The 15,664-nt window shown below is 39.8% G+C and overlaps 1 protein-coding gene across 1 annotated transcript in view; it reads right to left on the bottom strand.

Annotated features, from left to right (window-relative positions):
• Positions 1–15,664, bottom strand: part of LOC104967466 (transmembrane protein 178B) — a gene marked incomplete at its 3' end in the record, with an annotated part of 41,418 nt that overhangs the window by 922 nt on the left and 24,832 nt on the right. The window lies entirely within an intron of this gene.

Below are 15,664 nucleotides of genomic sequence, written 5' to 3'. Positions count from 1 at the left end.
ACCAGTCTCCAAAGGTGCCTTAACTTTTGTGCAAAAGGTCCCCACATGTAAGGCAAGGCAAGTTTATTTACATCTTTCAACACAAGGCAATGCAAAGTGCTTTACAAAAATGAAAGACATTAAGAGCATTAAGAAACATATTATAAAATGGCATCTAAAGACACTGTTTTAAAAGCAAAGATAATAAAACATGAATAACAAAGGCACATGAATAAAAGTTACAGAGCAGTGTGAGCTGAAATGTTTAGGTCTGACTCTCAATCATTGCTAACTTTTTAGCAGAAATAGTTTTCTATGACCTCACTTTCTACTTTCTTTTTTAAATTATCCTTCAGTGTTTCATGCTAAATGAAACCCCCTTTGGAAAATTCTAATCTTGGTGGTACCTTTTAGTTTTCGCCCAAACTATTCCTCGTTTTTAAATGCACATTAGTTAAGTGTACATTGTCTTTCCAGGACTTTTTTGGTGTCCTCCGCGAACCAGGGTTCAGTATGTACGTCAATACATGACCAATCATAGATCCCACCACCAGATCTTAATAGCGTCTTTTTCCATTCTGATGGCTCGTCTCTTATTGGCTCCACTATGTCAATAGTGGAGGGTGGCGGGGCGGGTTTGGTATTGCACGTCGCAGGTGCGGGGCGGGAGCGGGTCTTGAAAATCAGACCCGTGCAGGACTCTGCAACAGCTAACCCTCTCATGAAAAAACAGTGGAAGTTTTAGTTCATTTAGTAGTTTGAAGACAGTCATCTAACTCATATTATATAGCCAATAAGAGAATAAACCTTAAAATGTTGACGTCCAGTAATAAACAGCTGAAAAAGGTCCGGTTGTTGGATTTCCTTCCTACCTAGGATAACGCATACTAAGGTAAATGTATTATTTTTTAAAGAAACTACTACTTGTGCTGGGGATATTCTGGTGCCCAACTGCAAGGTCCATGATATGATTGACCTGGTGACTCCTATATCTAAGTTTCAATGCAAATGTGATGCACAATTCGACTCAATGTCCAGATAATGGGGAAAAGAAAATGTGGATTCACCAACTACCAATATGGGTGCACATGGAATGAGTTGTGTGCTTTGTGGTTAACAGTTGTGGCGCTATTTCTCCAATTGAATTCCATTTAATCATCGAGGAAGAGGACACAAAAAGAGTATGTGATTAAAAGAGCCCGACTCAACATACAAATGAAATGATGTGGAAAACATGATGCAAATATGACCGTTTTTTTTCAAAGGTTACAGCCTCCTCATCAAGCCACCCAAATCGATGTCTTCATCTATTTTAATCTCCTTATTGGAGCGGATCCATAACATGTACATCATGATTTATTTGCTAAGCATGTTTCAATTGCGCATTGACAAAGCCACGTGTCAAAACGTTTTAATGGTATTTTACAATGTTCGTACATGCTCTAATAATGTATGTTCATATGTCGACTGTAATATTCTAGCTGGTGGAGAATGAGCTGCTTCCCTTTTGACACTGTTAATGCATGTCTGCTCTAATTATCTCCGGCAAGGCTGCGTGGCTTACTGAAAATTGCATTATCGGAGTCCTTGGAGGTTTGAACTGCACTAACAGAGACAACCAGAATAACACCCCCCTGCCTCTCCTCGGTCCTGCAGCCATACACACACACTGACACACACACTGACACACACACACACACACACACACACACACACACACACACACACACACACATACACACAAACAAGCAAACCCAGGAGACCATAACTGCTGACAGTGGTAATGATCCATTCATGACTTTATCTTTATCAGTAGGCAGTCGGAACCCCATTGCTCACACAAAGAGACTATTTGATGAAACCACGGTGCAAACTGTAGGCTTGTGCAGTAGAGATTGCCAGTTATTAATAATAACTAAAATAACCTCTAATTTTAATCATCGTAATAGCCTCACATATTTTCAACAGTTAATTTAAAATTAAAGGATATAGATTGATGGAAACAGTTTTTTGCTGTTTTCCAATTTGACCACTTGAAACACGCCTACTTTAATTTAGAACCATGCATTTACTAAAAGCGATTCTTTTTTTAAAACTCGTAATTCACAACATAACTGTTGCTGTCACATTATTTATGTTAAAACAATAAGTTCATATTAAAATGTGTATTTACTACAGTGCGGTACTAATCCTTAAGATCAGGTTTTAAAAAGGAGCCCAACATAAACATGTGTAGTACCTCATTTAATAACCCGGTAGCTAAGAAGTTGTCTTAACAGGAGGTCAAACATATGTATTGAGTCACATTTAGGCTTGAATAGTGCAAGGAAAAGAGTGAGCAGTTATGCTTAGAGTATAAACAGCTTGAACGATAAGATCTAGCCTGTCAAAAGTGTGTGTGCAAGCAAAGCCACTATTGAAACCAAAGCTGAAGTACAGTAGATGGTAACCAATTGTTTATAATGACGGCTGTATCCAAGGAAACCAATTTCAATCGTTTCACTGATCACTTCAAATGTGGTTGTAATATTTGTATCTATTGTAAAGATAGTAGTGTTTCAAAAGGAGTACAGCATTTGTAAACCCCTTTGTTTGATTGATGCATTTTTCCAGTGAAACGCATCTCACCTTAGCTCCACCTCGACAACATCTTGTTTTCCCAAATCTCAACTAATATGTCCAGTAAGCGGTAAATCCAAACTATAGGGTTCAAAACATCCCTTCCGATATCCTATTAAATGGTAAATGGAATGCACTTATCTGCCTTAATGGACAAAGCAGTTTACAAATGGTTGCTTATATTCACACACTCACACCATGCAAGGCACTACTCATTAACACTATGACATGTGGACAGGAGTAGTGATTAAATGTCCTCCTCTTCATCTTTCACAGCTGATGCTTCTGTTCAATACATTCCAAGAAATGTTTACCCTCATTGACCTTAGTCCCTGGCATCATAATATAATATTGATTAATCAATGAGGTTTACAGTATGTGTAATCCATGTACTCAGTGAAGGCTTGCCTTAAGGCTCCCAGAGGACGTCTCATGTTGCCTCAGAGCTGCTTTCCCTGTTTACTGTTGGAAGATCTAAACTCTAACTCTGTGAAATCCCATTGGCTTTAAAAAAAAAACACTCTGCTGATATTACGGCTTGAGCAGAAAGATGGCTATGGTGATCTGTCTTGCGTAGTAGAAGCTGGTATTGATTTTCCTGATGAGACCTAGAGCGATTCTGAATGGGCCAATAAAATTGATGACCCTAACAAAAGGCTCATCAAAGCATTTTGGCAAAGAGCTTCTATTGCCCAACCAGTGCTCATTCGAAAGCAGCTCACCACTGCTTGATACTCCATACTGCTCACATACGTTACATTACGGAAGCCATCAGGGGATAACATCTACAGGATAATTTATGTGCACTGACATTGTAGGGTTTTAAAAGGCTGTTCCTCTGCTGCAATGAGGACAGGATTGGATGTATGGTAGAAAAAGTACTTGGGTTTAAAGAGTGGGAAGTGGGGACTGCGGGCCCTGTCCTGACAAGTGGTCGGAGTCCATTAACTCGACAGTTTTTTACCAGATGAAAGGAGAAAACAACCATTTCTTCCTGTCATTGACACGCCAAGAGGTGCTGTGGTACATCTCTCATCCTTCAACAGAAATGTCTTTTCACATCATGCAGGGGACCAAAGACTCTAGCTTGTAAGAAATGTGTGGGAATCCCCATCGGTAGTGAGCTCTGTCAGATTTTGAAGTTTTATTGGCTTTTTATTGCCTCAGACAACCAACAGCCTTTGAATGTCAAAACAGCTTCAATACATTGAACAAAGTTTTTTATAATGGCTCGATTATAGAATAGACCAGGGGTGTCGAAACTACGGTCTGGGGGCAAAATGCGGCCCGTGGGCCATTTTGAATCGCCCCTCAGCAAATTCAAAAAGTATAATGGAATGCGGCCCACAATTGAAACCTGAGCTTGTCTTGTATTGGACTTCTTAAATATATATGTACACATATATTACACAGTAGTGTTCATGTGTTAATAAACCCACTTTCAGTCAATTCAAGTTGAAAATATGTTCTAACAAATCTAAGTTGATAAGAAAAAAGCCCAATAACTTATTTACATAACAACCTTGAAATATACCCTTCCTATTTCCTCTTATGATAAGCAATCTGAGGCTTCTGTTTTAAGGAATGAGCTGCTAACAAAATAAATGAAGAGCTTTACTATCAAAAATATATTGGGCAACACACTGCTCCTTTGTTTTTTTCTAGTGAGAACTTTCTCTGATTCAGTGTTGGGATGTTGGAGTTGAATTCCTTCACTTTGTCCAACTTCTAAATATCTGACATAGCTTTTGGAAGCAATACCACCCATATTATGTTACCAATACGCATCAAGTCGTGTTATTTATGTTTTTGTAAGGTGGCCAAAAATGTACATTTTGCAATAAAAAATATATATTGACAAGTGATAATTTTGGACAAGAGTGTTCCTTTGAAAATGTTAAGGGGAGTCACCAAATGTAAGTCGAACCATCTTCTGAAGACCATGAACTTCCAGATGTTATGGTATTATTCCAATAGTTTGTTGAGGAACAAAGTTTTAAATGGACTCACTAATTAGCAATCCATTATGGAATCTGCTTCCAGGACAATCATTTATTTATCGATATTATTCATAGAAGGATATGGAAGTTATTTATATTAAATACATGTTACATAATGCCACATTTAAGTTACATGCATGACACCACAGCCAATACCATACTACACGGTTTTAACGCAAGTTTTCGAGTAACGATTAAGAAATACTTCAGAATTTTCATGCAAAGTCACCTCTAGCTGAGGTGCTGGCAGAGCCGGCCCGACCCATTAACCAACTGTCATGTCCAAGAAACTTATAGTAAAAGTTTATTCTTTATGTTAGAGTTGTCATGTCCCTTTGTCTTGTGCTTTATGTCTATACCCTTAATTATTTCTTCCTCTCATTTCAGGCCTCCACGCTCCCCGCCCCTTTTCTGTCTCCTGCGTCCTTGATTATTTTCCCCGCCCTGATTGTTTCCAACTGTGTCCCCTTTACCTGTGTATATATTGTGTTAGCTCCCGCCTGTTAATTGTCAGTTCGTTGTCTCTCGAAGACCACGTATCGGCTTACCTCACGGACCTTTTTTCACGGACCTATGCTATAGATCGCATTATAGTTTTCCTCGAAAGAGTGGTTTTTGTTTTCCTTGTTTTATTACTGTGCAAATTCCAGTAAAGTCTTTATTTTGAAACGCTATCTGAGTCTGAGTTTTGAGTCGTGCAATTGAGTTCATGCCTCAGTGTTCTCCCCTTGACAGCAACATAAGCAACCGCTTAGGGCCCCGCAGCCACTAGGGGCCCCCTAGCAAAAAAATAAATAAATAATGAAAAAAACAAAATAATAATAATAATCTCAGTCCACCGTCGCCGTGATAAGTATGTTTGATTAATTTAGTTAATATGCCTAGATTGCCTACTCTCAAAGTCATTTATTATATTGTTGAGTCAATCATATAATGTAATACATTCACCGTGCTTTACCTGAACCTCATCATGACACTAGAGAGGACGGCAGGATTGTAATTTCCCGTGTTCAGTTAATGCAACAGAGGCAAGACACCAGATCAACCAGAGAGTTGAATGGAAATAAACATCTGTATTATTGGCTGACAGGTACCTATCCTGTGAGCTGTGACAATGTTTAAAATAAACTGTCAGTCGGACTCAGAGTTTTTGAAGATGGACATAAGAACATATTTTCTTAAAAAATACGACAATTCTCAAGTGGTGGCTCACACAACAACCCCAGAGCCAGCACTTGAGCCAGGTAAACAAGGTATGTAAATGTCAGTAAACTTCCAAGATATGNTGAATAAAGGTTTTAAAAAAAAAAAATTATAAAAAAAAAAAATTATTATTAATTTTTTTTTTTAATTAAAAAAATCGCGGTATATTTGGTCAGTCTCACGACGGTATTGAGACATCTATTGACCGCGATATCGCGATATTCGATATATCGTTACATCCCTACTTTAAACACATATTGCTGCATTAAAGTCTACGTTTAAGCTTTAGTAATATAAATAAAATATGCTTATCACTTGCTTAAAATACTGTGATAAGCTCCATTGTTTTAGGTTAGGAGGATTGGTAAGGACAGTTGAAGGTAACAGGAATTGTTATACTGTTGGAAGGTGGGGTGAAAACATGCTGTGCCTACAGTATATTTCACCATCCAAACTGGAAGAAAGCATGCATTGCATCTGAATTTGCATACAGTTGGCAGCATGTATGCAAATCCAAATTGCTCCATCTGATGCTTGGGTGTTTCCAGCTCTATACCAATAAAGCAGCACTGACTGTTGTTTTCTGTTGCCTCGCTAACGTAATTTTTTTAGGCAGTTTTAAGCGTAATGAGACTGCTAGCTATGTTTGGAAAAGGATGAAAAATACAGTTTGAAGTGAAAGGAGGACCCAATTGATTTCGTAACTTTCATTCTTTATTACTGCGAACGGTTTGTTTGTCTGTTTGTTGCTTGGTTTGGTCTATTATTCAGCAAGATGATGGGAAAACGACTGGCCTGATTCTCATTCAACTTGTTGGAAGGGTGAATCATGAACCAATAAAGAAGCATTGCTTACTATTATTATTACAATGAAATGCCTATGAGGCTGGGTACTTACATAAATCAACATATTGGTAAATATCAGCATCAGATTAGTCTTAATATTGGTAGATACAGTACCTAACATTTAGGTCTCTCATGAAATCAGGGCAAAAAGAAAACGTGAATGGGACACCCCCAGTTCATGACCATTGTCACTTGGCGGTTATTGTGAGCTGCAGAATGTTCTAGTACAAATAGAAATGTAGGTCCTGTGTATTTTCAAAGCCTTAAAGACACATTACCAAAGGTCAAGCAGTACTGTGGGTTCCTTCTTTACCCTACGCTAAAGTCCAAAAATACAGCCCTGCATAGCCTACATCCAGGCAGTACAGAAATGAGCAAACACACACTCTCACACACACACAGCCTCGCTCCTTCCGTGCGATCGCTTCCAGTCACAATCAGCAGCAGAAAGGAAATGGTGTCTGGCTCAGAGATGTTTGCAGAAGGCTGAAGGGCAATTTGGTTCAAATGACTTAGTTAGAAATCCATTTGGGAGAGCGGGAACAATATGCCCCGGTCTCAGCGCTGGAAGGACTGCTTCTCTGCGTAGGGATGTTGGTATGTTGTGTAGTATAATGTGTCTCCCGGTGCAAAATGCCAGTGCTTTGGGGTCCCTGGGAGCTGTCATTTGCAGAGAGGTAACTCACTAGTGAGGAAATAAAACGATGAAGGTGCGGAGCAGCTTCAGGACGAAGGGAGTAGATGGTGATTGATGTCGAAGGATATTGAATCTATCACACAACCCCGGCATCAGATTACTCCTCACCCTCGTTCTCTACTCTCACACAGATCCCTACACAGTGTGATCCTACCCAGTCGACTCCTGTGGTTGTGTGATTTTACAAATATTGATCCAGCGATGAGATTATTGTCCCAGAATGATATAGTGCTGCATATACTGTACTCACATTTTGTCGACAGCAACTGTGTCGCCTCTAGATTATAGTTATCAGTTGATAACAAATCTTACACCTGCATCCAAGCCTCCCCCATACAGAAGAGGATTATGGCCGCATATGAAAAAAAGCGAGATCTGACCAAAAGTCTAATTATTTTTGGAGATCTGAGATTCAAGTCAGAATTCTTAGAATAAATATTTCTGACTTTTTCCAAGCAAACCTCGGAATTCTGAGAAAAATAAAGAAATCTGACTTTTTAGCCCTCTTGCTTACCCTCAATTATAACCACGTTTGCAAGGGAGTATCAAGCTGTGAGTCTGTTTTAGATTAGATTCCAATCTATTGTCATTGCACATCGTTTTCATATTTAATTTGACATACGGTGCTAAATGTTTGTGGTAAGAGACCTTTAATACTTTTCTATCAATTCAACTTCATATGATTCTTTGATTTAGGCCTATGTTTCTTTTAAATTTTAGCTATATCATAAAGATGTCAATGATAACAATTGTGGTTGAAGATCCTCCATGGTCAAAACTATCTCGGACCAATAATTATACTATTGCAGCTTTGAAGCAAACACATGAAGGTTTTAAATCTTGGGGTATAACAACAGTTGTACCTCTCAAGCCTCTCTTTTCTCAGGCTCAGTAGTCACGTGCCACTGTAGGAACAGCTGTTCAGTGCTGCAAAAAAGCTGTTGACCCAGTCAGTTCACATCCTCAGTGACCCAGACTTGTTGATTTAGTTTTAGGGTGAATACATGATTGCTCCACACAGGTAAAGATTTGAAGCTGGTCGAGACTAGGCTGCTGATCTCTGCTTTTTAAATGATTTAATGAACATTGTGTGAGTCTTATCTTTTTATAGATATTTAAATTGGAAGACGGGATTTCCTGAGGCTAAATATATTTGAGGAAATGCGCAGCGGTCACAGGATGTGCTTTTGTCTTCAATCTCCAACCTACGTTATGTTAGTCACTGCTGTACAACTAAGAGAATTTATGTAAATACGGTATAGCAGCTCATTCAGAAAGAACATTTTGTGTAGTCATAGTTGGACCTGAAGTTATTTACGAGGCTGTAACTGCTACATTTGGCAACACAGATATAAACATAACTAGAGATAATAATGGTAGCTGCAAAATTATGGAGCCTACTTTGTGGTTATACTGCATTGTTAAAATAAAGTCACAACGTTTTAATGGTAGTAGAAGCAGGTGCAGTGGAAATGACTGTATTACATTTTAGTACTTTATACTGAATGGCTCAACATTTAAAAAAAACAGGAGCAGTTAAGAATAAAAAAGAAACAAAACCGCTTCTGTAGCCGTCACCGTGCATCATGTAATTATCTTGTGTGTGTTTGCGCAATTAAAATACGGTGCAGGATCAGTTCAGTGTAAGGACATAGGTTCTTGGTCACCACTACCATTGAAAACAGGCGCTACAGTGCTGCACTAATCAACCCTGAAATCCGTAGCTAGTCCCAGCCCATCTGATATTGCATCTTGTCAGACAAACTACTGACAGAACGTCTCCTCAGCGTAATGCACATGCATGTAGCGCTGCTATCTGACACCCAGTGTTCTCTGTGAAAGGTTTTCGGGGGAGGATAGCACAACAACATCCGCACACTCCTCCCCTCAGAGAGAATGATGTGGTTTTCAGCTCCGAGTGTGGTAACTTAAGCCTCTTTTCTATTAAAATCTGTCATGGAGTAAACAACAGGTTACTTCAGGGACATCATCAACGGCTCTGCAGAGGAAATAAAGCAGACGCTTGGTAATTCAGTTCTGCAACATTGCACTAGAGCACTCTTCCAAGTTGGCATTGTTATAAAGGGACTGCACATTGTACTGTGGCAAGTTTAAGCTCTATTCTGGCTACAAAACATTTGATTCATGATAAAGCAGTCTCCAGCCCACCGTCAAGCTTTGTGCGTACTTATCCAGCACCCAGGGCCTGCCCTAGATTTAAGGGGGCCCTAAGCGAGCTTTGGCTTGGGGGCCCCCCTCACTCTACCGCGTTCTCACTACACACAACCAACTTTTGTCTTATGATGTTAGCATAAGCACACATATTGTATAAATAAGCATGTAAACACCGTGGACCTGCTTTGCTTACATGTTCGCATATCTTGGAAGTTTACTGACATTTACATACCTTGTTTACCTGGCTCAAGTGCTGGCTCTGGGGTTGTTGTGTGAGCCACCACTTGAGAATTGTCGTATNTGGAAAAAACTCTCTTGCTTGGTACTGATGTTGCTGGGACAGAGAGATATTGGAGAGACAATGCACAGTTTGACCCACTGCTGTCACCCATGGCCAAAGCATATCTCTCTGTCCCAGCAACATCAGTACCAAGCAAGAGAGTTTTTTCCACAGCAGGGGATATTGTAAACGCCCAAACATCCCAGCTTCTACCTGGAAATGTGGACATGCTCATATTCCTAAAAGATAACCTTGATGATGCTGAGTGAGTGAGTTAGTGAGTTAAGACTAAAGTGAAACTTGATTTATTCTATTGCAGGGTCTGATTATTATATTGTTGACACTTTAAAATACTACTATCCTACTAAAATAATGTACAAATCAGATGTAGTATTTAATTAAAAAAAATTCAAATGTTTTTCCTTTATTTTTCAATATCGCGATAAATATCGCACCGTGGACTTTTTATCGCGATATTATCGTACCGTGAGTTTTTGGTATCGTTACATCCCTAGTTTAAAGTGTGTTAACATTTGCTTAAATTAGTCACCCTAGGCTACGAAACCAGGGTTTGTCTTCAATTTGTCAGAGAAGAAATGTGTTCAATCTTGCTTCAACATTTTGAATATTTATATTATTTCATACTCTCCTTTTCACCACATCCATTCTTTCCTTATGTAGCTTATTAAAGTTACATTGTCCAGCCGCCTATTCTCATATCTCACATCTCATCGACATATAGGGATAACGGGAAACTTCACAGATCAAAATATATAAATCATGATATATTTACTGTGATAGATTACAAGTTTTCTCAAGTTGACAGAACAAATTGAGGATTATAAAACTCATCATTTGTGGAAAGCTGTATACAGATTGGGAAACATCCAAATGGAAACCTGAGCCAGCTGCCTTCTCCTGTTTCATGCGAGCCCATGTCAGATAGGTTGGCCGGCTCTCTGCCAGATGGGAGGTCCTGCTACAGTTCAAGCCCTGCGTGGCCTCATTTTTTTGTGTGACCCACTTCGTCTCTCCCTTTTTCCTCTTCCCTGCTCCCACACCAAAACAAATGGGATCAGAATGGTGTGAATTGATGCTGCATTCTCCCATCTGGGACGATGCAAGGGGCCAGATGGGGGCTGGAGGCTCTAAAATAGTAAAGGAAAGGGGGCTCGAACCACATCCTTATCACCCTGTATTCACAAACTCCAGCTGTTATTTTACCTCTATTGATACCCTCGCAAAAATAAATGTACACCTCGGTCATATATGTTTTGACGACACTCATACCAATCCCATCTACAAATGAGTTAAAATCACACATTTTCTCGAGGAGTTTTGTTGGTTCCCATACGTGTTGTTGGCTCCAAATGAATTGCAGGTTGTTGAGTCCATCACAGTATGTACCTGTCAACGTCTCGCTGGCCTAGTTCTGCCTCACACAGGGATGCCAGACCCACTTCTTCAGTAAAAACCAATTAAAGACAAGAACACCTGGCGGTGTCGACTGCGAAGCTCAGTGGGAAGCAATCGCTGTTCCCATCCAAAGCTTCTAAACACACCTTGAGCACAACACAACTGCAGGCTTTTAAAGTGGGCCTTTAAGTAATTGTTGGTGCATGTATTACAACAGGGAGAATTAAAACAGAGGAGGTAAAACGACTAAGAAAATAATCAAACTGTCCAACTACAAAACTAAAATGGCTTCATTTGAACTTAAATGCAGCGAACCCTAACCCTAGTTTGAGACAGACCAATTCTCCATTCTTAATGACCCAACTGGTTGCATAGTAATTGACTGCAAAACTGTGGATGTAAAACAATAGTCTCTGACAGACTTGTCTTATGCTTTGTGTTATTGCTACTAAACACATAGCCAAATGCTGCATTTCCCCTACTCAACTGGACTTGCGTTTTACTAGTTTTCTATTAGCCAGAGTTCTAGATAGCACTGGTAGGTTCTATCTTAGTCCTTCCTCAGTCAATATTCCACGCTGGCCAAAATCATTGCAGACTTCTGATAGATAAGAGAGAATCGTAGCTAAACACAGGGGCATCCTGCACAAACCCAAACTACGGTCTACCGCAACTAGACCCACATGTTTTTATTTCAGGATGCAAAACTAAACCGTCTAATTTACAAAGTGCAGTGGAACCTTGAATAGACATGTCCATCAGTACATTGAGTTCTCAATCAGTAGATTGAGTTCTCCATCAACGGCTACACAGGATGTGTGTATAGACTATATGTGTATTGATTCATATCTGTATTAATATCTTCCATTCCAAGAGATGCAGACAAATGATAAGCACGGAGGAATTGCATCTAGATAGCTTGTTAGGCTTACAGCTGGTAAGGCTGCAGGTATATCCATAATATGTTGTTTGCTGCCCACGAAAAGGACAGCAGTCAAAATGTCTTATTACGACAAATGCTAACATTTAACTGTCAATTGACCAGACTTATTAATTATTGATGGAAGCAAGCGGAAAAGGGTGCTACCTCGAAACAGCCGACTGCTGTTCAAATCCTGTTTCCTAGCAACAGTTAACATTACCTTATTTAAACCTTGACCATGATCATTCCTCCCAATAAAACATGTATTCCCTTTGACCCAGCTCCACTACAGTGTTGGTCAGCTCTGCATCAAAGTCTCCGGATAGTGAATGCAGCTGCCTGTAGTCGAGGAGTATTTCATTCTTCCTCTTTCCAGACACAATTTAGCAACAGTGGCAGTACCTCAGCAGAATTAAATGGGATTAATTGAATGAATCTGCAGTGTGACAGTCAGTGGGGACAGGCTTCTCCTCTTCGTTCCAGCCACAGAGAGCTGGAAGCACTTTAACGGAAAAATCTTGCCGAGTTCAGCTTTAAAGTTTAGTCAATTATTCTCCAGGAGTTGCTGATATTCTTCAGTGTTTTGGTTCACTTTGATTTGTGCTGGAGGAGCTGCAAGGTTGTGACAGACTTCTTTTTTTTAACCTTTAGGCCATTGTCCAGCTTTTGACATGACTGGCTGCTGTCTGCATTCTTGCTGTGTCAAATGAGCTTTTATGTTAATTTGAGAACTATTTAATTTCAATGTTGACAGCAAAGGCTGCTCCTTTTATGGAAACAAATTACTCATTAAGCACAGCATGTTTCCGTAACCCTGGAGCAACAAAGAGGCTGGTGAGTTTACAGAGGGCTAATGCCCTTCTGCTGCATATCAGACAGAAATAATTATCCCTTTAAGATTTACTGACTTTACTAAGCCCATTTATGCTAACATATCTCCCGCAAATAATGTGCTAATAGTCTAATGATGTACAGCAGGGTGCTTTGCGCTGCAGTAGTAGAAAACAAACCAACAGTCTCATTGCTTCAACGCTGCTTTTGCACAATTTCAGGTTTTCATGAATAAATGTCAGAGGTAGCCCTCAGGTACGGCTAACCTTTGTTTTTTGGGAACCATGAAACGGATATAAATATATTCAACGAGAACAAAGCATTTATTGACACAGGCAAGACCTTTGTTTTAAGGTTAATGACATGCAAGACAATGTGTGTCATGGAAAAATGTGTTCCTTATGTGCACCTACTGTAGCCTTCACTAACAAAGAAGTGGTTTTGAGAATATTGCCAGATTTGTATAAATGCCTTAACAGCAGTAGAAGTTCATCAATATCCATTTTGCGGCTCCAAAACAGCTAAGGAGCTTGCTAACAGTTATTCTGCATTCATTTGGAAGATGGCATTGTTTTATTTATCTTTTGGATGTAGTCTGTAACTCAGGGAATTGTGTTGTGTCAAAGTGTATTTCTTACTGTAACCTCAACCCAACCACAGAGTGCATCGCTACAAGAAACACTCTTCAAAACGAGGAAAACTCAGCAAAACAACCACCTAGTCAACTGACTTGAATGTATCAACTCATATCATATCATGGGTAGTCAGATAATAGATGACACTCACACACAATATGTTTGGTTTGAATTTGAAAGAGACAAATCGAGAAACATATTTTATTTACTCATGTCAGTGCAAGGTGCAGACGTTGAATGTCATGTGGGAGATGAATTTCCACACATTTCTCTGGCCAGTCTCCTGAATGTGTGTCATGCCATCATGTCTACACATTGTGAGACAGCTGGAGCCAAGAGAAGAGAGCTCTGAGCAGCGAGCTAACCCAGAATTACATCACAGAGCTGACCCACATGCAGAGTGCCTACGGTTCATTTTACACTTTGATAATGGAGAGCACCTTTACACAAATACTTGCTCTAGTTGTTCCTTCACTGATCCTTTTTCTCTGTGTTCGTGTAGACAGTATAACCTGCAGTTGTTCTGTGGTTAACACCTTCACATGTTTTACCTTGATCTGCCTGCTGTCCTACACTGTAACACTGCTAGTCATTGTGTAGCCATGATGCTAGCCTCGACAAAAAGTAATGGGATTTACCCATTGGATATCGGTATATTACAGAAAAAACCTTTGTGGCCAACACACGTTTGTAAGATTGTAGGATCGTAAATGTAATAGGCAGAAATTAAAAGCTACGTGATGCTAGAAACAAACTACCGTAATTTTCGGACTATAAGCCGCGCCTTTTTTCCCATTTTTCGACGCTGCGGCTTATATAACGGTGCGGTTAATCTATGGATTTTTACAGCTAACGGCCACTAGGGGACCTCCTAAATCTATGGATTTTACACGTTACAGTCCACCACCTTTAACTCTATGGGCTCTATGGCCGGTCCGCGCCCCCCACCTTTAAGCGGCGGGCTCCAGCAGGAAAAGCTGGAGGCCGGAAAAGAGTGAGACAGGTAGCGCGCAAAAGTAAAAGTGGAACCGAGAGTGGTACGAGAGACAGAACGAGAGCAAGACAGACAGACATTACGAGAGCGAGACAGTTTGTCCCCGTACCACTGGTTGAAAACCACTGCTGTAGATCACTGCCGGTACGTGCGCTGGGAGCGCACCGTCTAAGTTTGAAAGTTGAAAAGTTTGTGTGTCTGAAACGCTATGTGATACAGTACAGTTTACACAGCACAGTACATGTTCTGTAGCTGCTATTGCACTAAATGGTAACACTTGAATACGTTATGCAAATATGCAACTTGTTTGTTGAAATGTTAATAAATGGGAGCTTCCTCAAACAGCCATCTCTTTCCCGACAATCCCCTCTGTGCACGAACCCTTACATATGGTAATTAAACATTAAAACACCTGCGGCTTATAGTCCAGTGCGGCTTATATATGTACACATCATTCAATTTAGCTGCTGCGGCTTATATTCAGGTGCGCCTTATAGTCCGAAAATTACGGTACATCATGGTCGCATTGCCGTGAATCACCACCGCTAAGCTAACTTGGACTGTGTCAGCATGATAACGTTTAGTAGTTTATTTAGTCACTTATTATGACACATAGAAGCTTCTAACATTTACACGTGGAGTATTTACCAATATATTTTATGTCGTAGAACAAAACGTGAAAGTCTTTTAAGCTTGTTTTCAGCCCACACCTTATTTCAGGCTTACAGTATAACATGGGCAAACAAACTTTAAATTCGAGACAAGGGTTGTAAAATGCAGTGGCGCAGGTGAGACTTTTTAAATGGGGGTGACGAAACTGAGATCAGTTATGTTCAGGATATTTACTTACTATTTGTTTTACTATGTGTTTTACATTCATAAGTAACATTAAACCCTGGGTGGGCCCATCAGAATTATCTAAGATGATTTAATTATAACAATCATGTGAACAAGTATATATATATATATATTGAAAAAAATGTTTTTTTAACATATATATATTCTTAATGGGGGGGACAGATCAGTGTCACTATGAAATTGTATCTGCGCGACTGCCAAGGCACACA

The sequence above is a fragment of the Notothenia coriiceps genome, unplaced genomic scaffold (genome assembly GCF_000735185.1).
Source record: "Notothenia coriiceps isolate Sejong01 unplaced genomic scaffold, NC01 NC01_scaffold00037335, whole genome shotgun sequence".
NCBI lineage: Eukaryota > Metazoa > Chordata > Actinopteri > Perciformes > Nototheniidae > Notothenia > Notothenia coriiceps.
Note: the sequence above shows the minus strand (reverse complement) of the source record. Positions and strands in the feature narration are given on the sequence as shown.